The sequence below is a fragment of the Anticarsia gemmatalis genome, chromosome 15 (genome assembly GCF_050436995.1).
Source record: "Anticarsia gemmatalis isolate Benzon Research Colony breed Stoneville strain chromosome 15, ilAntGemm2 primary, whole genome shotgun sequence".
In the NCBI taxonomy this organism is placed as follows: Eukaryota; Metazoa; Arthropoda; class Insecta; order Lepidoptera; family Erebidae; genus Anticarsia; species Anticarsia gemmatalis.
Window position 1 is genome coordinate 8,906,122 of NC_134759.1, and position 14,701 is coordinate 8,920,822.

A 14,701-nucleotide genomic window follows, 5' to 3' on the forward strand; every position below is an offset into this window, starting at 1 on the left:
TAACGATGACGATTTCAACAACAATTTACCGACAATGTTCGCGGCATATCGCAGCTGTGTGTACGAACCTTTATATAAATTTTACGATATCACCGATACATGTACTATAGTTCCGTATGCCTTTTGTTATTTTCAAACAGTATATTCGCTTTTGGCATCAATCATTGCTAAAAAGAAATATAGTTCAGATTAAAATGGACTTGTTCAAAATAATCCAAAATAATTTTGAGCTTGGGATCTACTTCATCTCACATACATACAGAAAAGCTTAAATAGGTAAAGCATAACATAAGGGAATTATGTTATATAATATATTATTATCTCATAAAATGATAGATAAACTGAATAATGGTAGTTGGCTGACTCATGGGTACCTACTTAAAAACTGCCAAGAATTAGGATTTAAGATAAATAAAGCAAAATAGTGATTTGTATCATTTGAACTTAGATTACTGCCGGGACAGTTCATGGATAAAGTAACATTCTTGTTTTTGTAACTCGATCCTCTTATATCGCAAATTAGCCAATTCCAATACTAAACATTAATTTTAAGGCAAGTAAGCTGTAACGTTGAAACATTCTTTACCACCAAAACTGTCCCGAAAAACTAATAAATTATTCAAAAAACTCTCGCACAAATCGTAATTGGAAACCGACTTTGACAAGTAACAAATTACGCGCCAAATATTTTAATGGTGACCTATTTATTTGATTAGATTGATTCAAATATTTTTTATGAAACAATTTATTATAAGTACCTACTTCTCTTTATATTAGGAAGGTATTGAATTATCTCGGAAGCCATTACGTCAAGGGCGGAAGACATTAAGTACGTATATTTCGTCTTCAACCTGTACTGTTCCACATCTGGACAAAAGTTCCCTTCATTTGAATTGCTCTGTGAAGATAAAATATATAAAACGAACATTCGTTTGAAATAAGATTTTTTTTCAGATGTACAACGCTTATGTCCCGATATAGGTATGTGTTTTAAGTCAGTCTTTTTAGAGTGCGATTAAAAAGTCATTACATACATATATATATCTACAATACATATTCATTATAATGAATTCTCAAAGCTGATTTCAACAATAACCATGACTCAAACATTCCAAATGATGTATTTGGGAGTAAAACCAAATAAAATTTTAGTTTTAACAGCAAGAGTCATACAGTTTTTGTGTAATAACCATTTATATTTCTTTATCCCTAAGTTAAATTTTATTTAATTCTGGCTAATGGACAAGAAAAGCCTTAGAGTTCCTTATACTCACTTCGTATAAAGTTGTATTAAGTTTCTAAGTGGCTTAAATCCTTTCAGTATTTACAATATTATACAAAAATTGTATAAAACTTTGTTCTAGTGCCGTAGGGTTAGAAAGAATGATGGAAAAACCGCTGAGAACAAATTACTTCCACGTGGTTGAAGTAAACGAAAGATAGTACAAAACCTGTCATATGCCATACAAGATGAGTAAATGAGAATGCCAGTTAGCCCTTTTACTTAAAAGACGCCCACGTTTTTATTCAAGGTAACTACCGTTGTGATTACCGAATGAAGATAATAAGTGCTTACGTAATTTTTATTTAGGAAATTTCCGTGTTTTATTTTCAGTATTGACGTCAATCTTTTGAATGAAATGTTGAATAAATATCGTATTATTTATTTAAATAATAAGTGAGTCTATAACTGAAATGAACTGCCTACACGAAAACATTCATGAGATAAAGAATTTTCTTTAATTTTTATATGTGTTTAAGACAAACATAGTGTTATAAAATATTATTGGAATATAGTATTATTTAGTATATTGTTTGCTTAAGTAATCAATTACCCTATTAAAAAAACATGAACTATGTACATAAAATCACGCCGCACGCAGAGACAATAGAACGCCACTAGCTACGACTTCTACGAAGTTACCAGAACCAGCAGTTACCAGAACTAAATACTAACATGAAATAGTTCAACTATATATAGTTTTCAGCTGTAACTACCACCACTGACCACTAACCATACGACAAACAAACAGCTGTAACTAGAAAAAGTCTCAAAAAACTTTCGTCCAACTTCAACCTCGAATTCAGTTTGTAATATTAGTTTGTTTTTGTTTCTTTTAATATTTTCTTTTACTTAACTAGAATCCAAATATAAATAGCGACATTTAATTTTGTTTTTATTTGTGTCTGGCTATCGTGCCAATACTTATTTTACAATCATAAGCTCCTTTAAGACATGTGGAGTGAAGACGTATTTACACGAATAAGTGCTTTGTAGGTTTATTTTATTGTGATAGATTTAATAGTTTCGTGATCATAGGCTTTTATACATACATATTATCATGCTTCTTTATAGTGGCAGGTAGAGTAAAGAACGACATCTGCTACGATCTCTACAAACTTTCTTTGTTTCATTCCCATACAACGCAACTGTTGACATGCTAGACATTTAAGATCTGTCTGTCTCTTTTTAAGTTTGTTGTTTTGCGTTCATATGTTAACCAACGATTAGCCTCATTTTTCTCTTATTCATATAATAATATATATTCCATTTAAAGATAAAGATTCTCTAAAAAACCACTTGAGACAGAGATCTTGACATGATTGTTAATTTACTCAGAATCGAAGCTCTTATGATTTTCCCCGAATAATGGCAAAAAGAAGATCTCAGTCGTGTTAAGAAAACCCAAATAAATTTGTGAAATAATATGTCTAAGATCATTCTACGAATACAATTGAAAATTATTTCGTATACAACTAAAACTTATGTAGTTTGTGGGATTTTCAATAAAGTAATCGTTAGTTGGAAGATTTGGTAGTTCAAATAGAAATACTAATTTGAACTTCACCGCCAACTCTTTTACCATGTAACTCTTTAAATACTCTTGTTTAAAATTATCGCTTAACTATGAAAATTATTTATTTCATTACCTCTGTCACGTGGTTAGTAGTGTAACCGACTGCTGACCACGGGAACACGGATTCTCATTCCAGACAAAGGGCTATTGGTGTTTTTCTAATCTAAATCAGATTATTCTTAATAGTAGTCGGGAGTTTAATAACGTATGTAGCAAAAAGCTCGTCCCATTTTAAGTGGGGGTTACATTGTTAATGGCAAAACGCAGTTATACAAACACCTACCACCTACATGTGTGTAACAGGTGTGAAATTATGTATGTATGTACTATTATTTTGTAGCAGTACTTTTGCATAGAAGTCCTTCAAAATACTGCCACCGACAGTTTGCCTGTGAGCGTCCGCAAGCCCGCACTTACATTGTAGCCGTTTTGCAACCGTTTGTACTCTTTCCCATTGTAAATAAACGTTCGTGTTTTATTTCAAATGTACCACGGTAGGCGCTGGTTTTAGTGTCTATGTTTCACACCATATCGAAAGGATTAATGACACTTGTTTATTTAGATTCAACTAATTTTTGATTAAATGCAGATATTTATTGATTGATTGTAATGTTTAGTAGACTATATAAAGCAAGTTTGATTTCCATCGACCTCGCTCGTGCAAAATATTTCTCATGGTAAAATATCACGTGTAATAATAATCCTTTCATTATGGAAATAACTTTAGTTGTATTCGTGCGACTGAGTAAAAATAAACATCCATCTTCTTACTTTCCTTTTATATTAATGTTAGATAGTTAATGCGTTAAATGAATGAGTTTTTATTAGATTAAAATGACTGTACTGCACCATTCAATTGTTCGATTGTAGCTAAAATAGGGAACTCAGGCTAATTTTAGAATTAATGATTTGAACGCCTTTGACTATTTTAGAATATTTTGGGTTTGCAATCATAAAATTACGTGAATTAAAACAAATCGCAACCGGAATCCATATTATGTAACCATTATTATCCTGGAATTCATCAGGAATTCCCTAAATATTTGATATTAATTAAAATTATAAATGTTTTATTAAAAAGAACAATCAAATATTTACTTATTTTATGGTAGTTGAATAAATATCAACAGTGAACATCAACAAATTATGGTATCAATTTGATTAGCTTATATACCCGCGTAATTTTATTGAATACACTACAGTTTAATACAATTCTGGAAATTAATGAATACCAACACAATCTATTTGATACATGTATAACAACATTTTCTATTCATTCATGATAGGAACCACGTTCATAATTTTGACGACAAAACTTCATAAATACATAAAAAATCATTTGTAGCAAGCAAAATACTAAAAAATAATGACGAAACACAACAGCAAAAATAGGAATAGAGAGACAAAACCGGTCAAATGTGTAGTCTTGGCAAATAAAAAGTATCTGTAGGCGTATTGAAGAAACGACTGAGTATCGACAATCGATATGTAAGCCGGTAATCTGCCTATTGACAATATAAATGGGTGGTTTGAATGGGAGCCTTGCTTCTAAGCTTGGATAAGCATATGAAAAAGAAGTTATGGTATGTCATTTCAGCGGATTTGCGTTTCACTAGTGTTCAAAGTAAAATGAATATGGTAAATCCTAATTTAAAACTAAATTGTAACGTATAATACGCTTTATTCCCGCGGGAATAGTCAGTGAGGAGAGATTTAAATGACAGGGCAACTTACGACGATCGTAAAATATTATAGTCTATGTATTTTCTTATTAAGCTCAGTGCTATGTTGATTCGCTTGCTTTTTGTTACACTGTTGTGTTGTAAAATATAATGCTTATATTGTATGAAACTTAAACAGTATATTATGTTGCAAAAATAACGAGAAAATATGTTTTATTTATTAAAATTAAAAGGAGACTTTTGATATATAGTATTTGATATATAGATAGTTTTTCCCGCGTTTATTGAGCCTGTGTCTAAAGATTTGGGTAATATGTAACGGTTTTTATCTTGTTTCATGTCTATGAAATAAAATGTAGCCCTATATTTTGCCTACTACATCTCTCGGAGAAAATTCCATTAAAAATAGAATAATTAATTATTAAGAATGGTTAATCCATTTTGTAGATTACTTCAGACAAAATTGTGATCAGCACTAGAAAATATACTCGTATCTATTTTTAGAATTCCCCGGCTTTACGAAGGCATTAAATGTTTCATTTCACAGATTGACTTGCCTTATTCAGGCTTCATTTATAGTTGAGCCTCAGTTAGAAAAGCCTAAAAGTGTTACGGGCTTTTTCTACAAACAGAATTTTCAATTAAGGTCTGAGTTTGGAGCTGCACCTGACGTAAATGAAAGGACCGCTCTCTATCCTCTGTCAGTCACAGTGGGATCTAATTCACTTACCTACTTGTAAAGTTATTATCTTTAGGTAGACGGGCAAAAGATATCGAAAACTTTTTTAAATTACTTTAAGTTAATGTGGTATGTTTAATTAAAACGCATAGGTGCAGGGAGAACGTATATGATTCTGTCTAGCGTAAACGTAAACATGGGTGTATTTTTCTCCCATATTTCGCCATTTACAATTTTAGTCCTATATGCTAAGAACGAGACAATCGTCGTATATATTTTTTCTTGTTTAAAGGTCACGCCAAATCCAATGTAATATGCTCTAATCAGTTTTAATTTTAAAGTATAGTTTTAAAAGTAGTCTTTATGCCTTTTTAAGTTGAAGTAATTTCATGAGTTACATGTGATGATAACATGGTAGTTTAGTTAATATTTTTATCTTATTTTTTTTTCACAATCCTAATAATATTCAACTCTCACACGTATTATCCTTCACTTTGTCCTACATTTCATATTCAACCACCTCTGCCTACCTGTCATAAAAACGTAACACATAAGGAGGATAACAATAATATATATCCATTGATAAGAAATATGTCGAGGTCAATAAACGTAATATGGACAAATAACAAATTAGATTTATACAGCAATAATACAGTATTGAGGAGTTACGAGTACACTTGTCCAACTTCATTTATGAGACAATAGTTTCTGTTGCAAACTTAAGTCATTTCAGTTTTACTGCGTATACGTTAATAAAGTGTGTAGATATAAATCTACATACTTTAGGGGGTTGTTTGAAGACGCTAGTTAAGTAAAATGTCTTCAATTAATTTGCAATTAGCATCAACTGAAATGTGGCTTGAATGCATGCTAAATATGTCACATTTATTTTAAATTCAAATTACCTATCACTTAAATTTACAAGAATATCGTTTAATTTTTTGTTTGCGATTGTCCTGCTAGTATTTTTTCTTAACTGATAACATAAGTGGTTATAAGTCGGTACTCGTATATTTCGTCCTTGTGTACTAACTTTTGTTTCATTTTAGCTTCCTTAGAAATATTTCCTCTATTTTTTTCTCCTCCTTTTAGCTTAGTTCTAAGTACAATTGGTAGTAATGTTCTCGGAGACTAACACTAAGTCATAAATACTCGTAAAAGCTACGTCGTTCTCCCTACTTCAGTGCTACTTGGAATCGTATTGTAACCATAAGTCTACGTTCATTGTAGGGACAAATTTATGATGATGAAGGCAAATTTAAACAACAACGGATTTATTAACATGCCACATCTCAAACAGAAATAGGGAAACGCAACAGAGAAAGAAATACGAATAAATGCTTTTTCATTTAGCGTCCCTTTTGTGTGTGAGGTTAAAAGCGAGCCACGATATATGGGAACATTAGGGAAAACAATGCCCCATTGTATTCTACGTGTTGTTGTATATCAAAACTTTGAATAAAACAGATTGACTGCTATTTTATCAGCGGACTTTGTTTGCCTCTGCCTATTCGTTGTATACGGACAATGCAATCACATGGGTTATTGCCTCATCACATAAGACTCGGGATGAATCTCAAGAACCTACTTGTTTACCAAAAAGTACCGGCGTAATATCAACGAACATTATCTTTGTCATGACAGAAGTTGTTGCCTTCAGATTGCAAATTGGATTAGTTTTTCGTTGTTAATTAAAGAAACGACAAAGTTTTATTGGGTTTCATCACTTTTGGCATACGGAATTAGTCGGCGTTTGCCAAAATTATTAACAAAGATAAACAGTATTGACGCGACGAAAGATTTTAAAAGCTTTAGACGAAGGTACTTGAAGTCTAAATTTACATTGTTTACCGAAAGTAAATATTTTGTCAAGGTTTATTCTAATTTCCTGAACGAAAATTACGCTTTTAATCTAGGATACTGTTATAAAATTCAATTTTAGGACTCAATTCAGTGAAATTTAAAAGTTATTTATACATTTATTTACTAAGTATTCATCCTATTTCAGAAGAAATAACAAAAAGCCCTTCATACAGTCTAAGGTAAGCGAAGAATCTTAACTTCATTAAAAAGCTCGAGAACCTTTTGTATCATCCACAATGACCGGTCTAAGAAAATATTCGTAACGACCTCGAACAGAAAATAGACAACAAAACATCGGTTTTGTACAGTCTCTATTATAGGATTGACCTAATTATTATCTGTTTTGAGATTGCCATCGACAAAACAAATGGCCTATTATCTTCTTATTTTAGAACACTTGTAAAGAAATGAATACAGACGTATACCTATAAATACCCGAAGGTGTAGGCAGAGGTACTCGAAATACACTAGCATTTCGCTATTTATACTGTAATTCGCATGTAATAGAGGGCGAGATTATAGTACTTTGCCGAAATTCGGGCCACTATTGAAAACAATCAAATGGAAGTCAGAAAGTACTAATAGCACTTTACCCAAACCGGGAATCTAATCCAAAACCAAGATCAGCAACAAAAACGGATACTAGTAATAATACGGGCTATTCTTAGAAATTTGGCAACCTACATTGCGCATGTCAATATCCGTGGCTACGACAGGTGTACCATATGTTCGTTTTCATATTATGCCCGTAAATAAAATATAGGATATCCGACGAGAAACCTGCCAAATACTGGCCACAGGTTGACTTGAATGTTTTAGGTTCTTCTCGACTTTCTTGTGACATAAGTGGCTAAATTGATTGCGAGCACTTTTTCATAATAATATTGTAATTAGAAACGTACTTAAGTGAAAGTCTTAAGATTTCATCGCAGTGAGTTCTGGAGTCTTTTACATGGATTGGAAATCACAATATTACAAATATCGTTACAATCAAAGAATCAACTTTTCGTATGTAAATGGCACAAATTTTAACGATAAAACCTTTAAACCCTTGGCCACTTAAAGCTATATTTATAAATAATTTTATCATCGACATTTTTTTTACACTGTACTACAATAGATACTATTTAACGTGCCCTTTGAAACAAATAAAAGCTAAACTTAGAAACAACTCATAAATCCATAGTTTGATCGTGTTAAAGATTGTTTACCGTTGTAATGCTTTAAATGATGCGTACAGTTCAAACTCAGGCAACAAATAAGCCGTTATTCTCTTATAAATCATATAATATGGTTTTATGTTGTATTACACGTAGTGATTTATTGGTAGTCTTGAAAAATTGCTGGTAAACTAAGAGCCTTAAGCAACCCTACCCGAGGCAAGGAATACACAAAATAATGTTTCTTGAAACAAGGTTTTGCTCACGACATTGGCCACGTGGAAAGAGTTTTTAGTAGGTACAAATAGTTTCCTACGTGTAATCCAGATTCTATATCATGTATGGCCATAATCTGATTTATTGCATCCCGTTAAACCATTTTTGCGTGAGTAACAAACAACATAGATATTATAATGAGGACATAATAGCACTAAATATGATATGTAGGTGAACATTCTAAATCATAAGCCCCATTAGTAAGGCTAAGTTTACATTACAATTTTACTTTAGTAATGTAGAAAATGTTCCTAGAATTTTTATAAAAGGAAAATCCCAGTTCCTCTTATTAACAAAATCGTAGTAACAATTTAAACGTAGAGCAAACGAGATAGCACTCGGCTGCGGAATGACGCATGCAAAGTGTTAGTTAAAATCACGAACACCACTAACTTTAGCGAGATACTGCTAATTTTGTTCAGCTAGTTTTTTACTATGTTATACTTATATATACGTAGGTTTTTATTTTTACAAAAGATACGGACTATAAAGCTTGTGAACGGATATTCACAATGTGTGTTGACGTGAAAAATATAAACATTTATAAAAATAAGTAGGTTATATGATTTAAACATACTTATATATTATTTTATTTGTTTTGTTTAGCATAAATTAGCCTACAAAATTCTGGTGTAATTTCTGTTGATTTTAAGTATGTAAAATCTTTAATCACTGGAACCATTCTCTTGATTCATGATAAGGTAAAAATTGCAAAGAAGCCTAAAGAAAATTTTCACGAAAGGGTTGTCTTAACAAAGATGGCTGCTTTTGTACCTCCACTTCCTCTATCAGATAGTGCGTGGGCGTTTCATTTAGGCTCTTGTTAGCAAGCACGCGCTACCAACAAAATTATATTACGAACGTGACGAAAATACATAATAACACTAATTCAAAAATTCTGTTACAATTTTCAAAGAATTTTACACAACCGAAAACGGCCACAAACAAAATAAAACGAACTCTGTATTGTTGCCCCAACTTGAAATATGAGCTCGGGTACAGAATAAAACTTCGAAATTGTACAGTTGCTAACAGATTTTGCTCCGTAATCTGTCAATCTTGGACATGTAATATTTACGTAGTCCTTTCAAAGATCGTTTTTGTAAAGATTTACAAGGATTATTGTAAAAAGATTTTGTTAACAAAATCTGTACATTCGGTGAAATATTTTTGAAATAGATTTTTTTGGGAAATGGTATAATTCTGTTCTATAGATGTGGTACCTAGAATTTGACATAGAAGATTAATAGAGGTAGAAAACGTTTGACAGCAATAGAAACAGGTGTGGATTTATATATAAGCTCGCCGTACATTTTCATGTTTAGTTTAAATGTTGTTTTTTCTCGTTTTCTTATTTTTTTTGTTAGGTAATACTTTCAAGTTAAAACATGTCACTCAAACGTTCGTTTAAGGAGCTTATGCACCACCATTTTTCGTTCAACGAATTGAAAAGCCTCCAAACGTTAATATACCGGTACGTTTTTTGATAGGATTACATCGGAAAAAGTTTCCCCTTATCTTTCCAAACATAAACAGTAGATATTTTATCATAAGGTATGGACTATGTTTTCGGTATTTCGTATATTATTTTTGGTGGAATTTGGGTATGTTATTAATGTTATAAATAGTAGGACAATCTCATCCCACAAGAAGAGGGCAACTAAGTAATTCTTTGGGCAGAAATAGTATTTTCCTGATGATAAATTATATAAGTTTGGCCCAAGGGTGAAGGACTTAAGATATAAACCAACTTATTAAATGGAATTGGCAAAAAAATATATTCCTTTAAAATTTTTCTTTGATGAATAATTACTTCACGGTGCTAAGTTTTTTTTCGCTGGCTAAGTATGTAATGAGCTTGCTATAAAACCTTAAAAAAAAGTCCGTTTACTCTTGCTAAATCCACCATAGGAAGCCCACAATTTGTTTTTAAAACCATATCGAAGACATTTATAATTCGTCAGCTAATCTGCACTTAAGGTTTTCTTAACTAAATATTACCTACAAAAAAAGGGATTCACCTTAACGCGGACCAGTTTAATAAAATCAAAATATTTTATATAATTTTAAAACCTTTAAAAATATACAAGACATAATTGATTTCATTGACTTTGCCACTGTTCAAACACGGTTTGCACGCGTAGGAATGAAGTAGCGGATAAAGAATCAATCAAGGCTAACCGACGAAAGGGTTTACACGTGTCATGTCTGTAGATTCATTGTTATTCGGAGAATAATTATAATTTCTAGATTGTTTGCTCTCATCACTCTAAAACTCCTGAAAATAGTTTGTACCACAATGACTACGGTTAATCAATCCATGTTTTGCCGTATAGTACTATTTCATACTAGTTTTAGCCAGCATTCTCAAGAGTATTTTTTAAACACTGGCTATTTTTGAAATGTATGTTCCTGGCATGCATCATGCTATCAAGTTGCATTGAAAAAATATCGACCATACGGCTACTATGCACACATGATAGACAGACTGACTAATATGATCTTGCGCCTAACGACAGTTTTTTTTCACAGTGCAGTTTATGCCCGTGATTTTAATGTGTACAATGGTTACAACGTGTGAGGTTTTTTTAAATAAATAAAAATCTAATTCAACAAAGCTGTCAACTGTACCTAAAAGGAACCCAGCTGTTGTAGTAGCGGAATAGTTCCGAACGAAAGTTTCACATCAACACTCCTATCCAAACTTTTCAGACATATAGTTTTACGTTTCAAAGCGTGTTGGCCATTCGCTGTGACGTACGTACATGAACCTTTTTTCTACAAAGATGTATCGTTTCCCTTGTTTTACAGTGTACGTTTACTATTTGCGTGAATTGCTACTTATGGTCAGTTGTGGTAATGTAGATAAACGTTTATTTCTTTTTTATTGCCGTTAAACTGGTCGCAAAGGTTATGACTGTAATTCTTTTTTGAATTACCTAAGATGTGTCAGTTTTGCTGTTGCGATTGTTAGGATGTGATTGTAGCTTATAAGTGCGACTATGTAACGTTGTATTAACAATATATTGGTTTCAATATTTCATTTAGAGCGATTTGAAGACACTTTTATATACAATTTCATTATTTTACTCTAATGATACGAACTGTAAAATTATCGCATAATTATTACCTTTAACCTGTATAATTTACAAAAAAATAAAAAGATTTTCCCAAAAATAAATTGCACAAACCTAATAAGAAACCTACGCAAATCTAAGATTAAGAATTTAATAACGAAGGAGACGTTGTAAAAAATGCAAGTAATTTGTCACCCTAAATCATCGTTTTTGCGTTCACTTTGAAATATTCAGCAGAAAAGAAAATATACTATATTTTATAATTATAAAAGTGGACGTTTTAAACCAAAGACTACGTTATATTGTGAGCTTGAGTGTTGGAGCGATCCAAATTTATGTAGGTTAACTATTTCCCATATTTTTACATACCTAGTGGGCCTAGATGTGATTTTTTTATCTATTTTTATTGTTCTTATTGCTAGTAACCATAATTATTACCAAACTTTAGACTTAGGGGCATAAATATTATCATAAAAAAATATCACAGTACAGTAGTAGTAACTAACAATATCATAAAATTTTCAATCTACTCGTTGTTCTTGTTTTTTCTGCAAAACGTAAATCTATACAATTATTATCTTCTCCCTCTCTCTGTACCCACATTATTACCCTCGAGTAAACTAAGAGAAAATCTGCACTTAATGTTGGTAAGTATTTCCTATAGTAGGAAACACCGAGGTCGCGAACTAACCGCATTCGAAGTGTAGCGATTATGGCATTACTGCGCCGCAGGCTGCCAGTTATGGCTATCTAACGAAGCCTTTCCTTAGTGGACGCTCACTTCTGATAGGAGAAATAACCTTCTATAATAATATTGTGAAAATAGAGGAAACTGTAGTAGAATAATTTGAACGGTAAAGGAATGGCGGGCCAGAAAATATTTGGATAGATTGGATATATTTAGGAGATAATCATCAAGTTATACTTTAGAGATTTGAAAAGGACGGGGGGAGACTCAACTTACTGAGCAACGTTACAACTAAACAGTAGCTCAATTCTCTAGTACTATCGACTACCGACAACCGACCTGTCATCGAGAAATTTTGTATGAAAATCTAATCAGCGCCTCTGACGGGTGTTGTAGGAAACATTTTGGCAGTACATTCTAAACGTCAAAATTCGATAGCTAGCCGGTTGTCGGTAGTCGATAGTGGTACAGAATCGAGGTACAGGTTGAGGATAAAAGTTTTTAAAAGAGGCGATGAAAATGTCAGTCTGACGACTAGAATACAATAGATGCCGTGGTCTATGGGACTAGACTTTAGGGTAGACCTATGCCCAACTATAAGATGTTATAAAACGCATATATTAAAAATATATTTCTCATGTCTTGCACTACGCAAGACATTCTTATATAGATCTAAACATAAAACGTGGATACCAGCGTCTACGTCACGTTTCGTAGTAACTTTTTAAAATAAATTTCGAAATTAATTTCAAACAAAAGGATTTGTTATAAAGTTCGGGTATCCTCTTTAAACACTGGGCAGTAAACTGAAGGTGAGGTTGTAAAACAAACATTGGTGGCATACATTTTATATTCATACTTTGGACCTTGTATCTATGAGGAATATTTTGTTGCGCCGCGTTGTCTATTGTGAATCGCTTTTTTATTAATTTTATACACGTGGCGCGTCTCATTACTTTTAACCTTTCACATTATAAGTCATATTACGTAAGACCTTCATTTTGCTCTGCGTTTCTTTTTCACAAGTTACATCGGCCGTGGGTGTAAGTAAACTGAAAGTTACCAACTACATAGAGCAGCTTTAATCATGTTAAAAATAGAGAACCAATAAACAAGGGGAAAAACACAGCGATGATATTTTTCTATGACATTTCTGTTCGTATGTTTCAAATAGTAGAAAGACCATTTTATGCTTTAGGCGATCATAAACAGTGAATACCAACATCTCTTTAATTACCCCTCGATTCTAGACCATCATATTTATAGACAACATAAAGTGTTGGCTTAAACTGGAATTGACCCAGTTGTGCAGCAAGGGTTGAATAATGGTGCAGTGCACATTTTAAAAAATCACTTCATGAACTGTTTATTCACACATACTTAATAATGAATATTTTATTATATTTTGGGGCTTAAGTCAAAAATTTTTGGACACTATAATTTTAGTTCAGTAGTTGCAAAGTTACCTACTCTTAAAATTGTAGAGTAAAATAGATTTTAAATTACTGCAACTTGAACACATAACGAAATTTAAAAATAAGTTTTACTGTTTTTTTTTAAACAAGACCTTTCGTTTCACCTCTATAGTAACGAGACGTGTTTCTATTTATAACAATCAAACAACGGTAACATAATAAATGTTTTCAAACAAATGCCGGGTTTAAGGTCAATGATGGGTCACGGGAAATTAATTTTACATGTTCAAACTTAATTGGAGCACCCAATGCTTGGAATCTAAAGTTTATTTATCTAATGTTCGCTTAGAAGCTTCTCCTGGGTACTGTTTTAATTAGAAATTCACATACGGTGCGTTTTGCTTCGGTATTTCCGTGTTCTTGTGTTAGGTATGATGTGATATTTGGAACAAGTGAAATCTTTAATTTACTATGTTAATAATATTATTTTTCTGTCCAAAAGTATTTTTTTTTTTAAACCTTTCTATTAAAGAAAATTGTTAAATTGACTCCAATTTGATAAAAAAATGAATAAAATAATGGCGCTCTAATCGGCTAATTAATACGACTAGATGGATGTGTATCGGTTTTGTATTAAGATAAATAACGTATGGTTGTTATAAAAAAATACCTAAGTGTTGTTGTTTACTTAAAGAGGTTTTTTGGTTATCTTTTTTGGTGACTCTACCATTATGTTTTCGAAACGATCGCCGCACGAATCGCAATTTTTGGTTTTAAGCTTTTTATTAAGCCGATCAATCTTGTAAGCGTTTCTGACAGAATTATTTTGAATGAATAGCGCACAGAGATGGACATATGGAGCTTAAATAAAAATATTTAAAAATAAGTTAAGACCTTCAAATATCTAGGTATAGGATTATTGTTGGTAAAGTTGGTAAACAAGTCAAACATACGTCACAGGTAAAATTATCACGACTGGTTGCGCTGGGCAGTTCACTTCGTG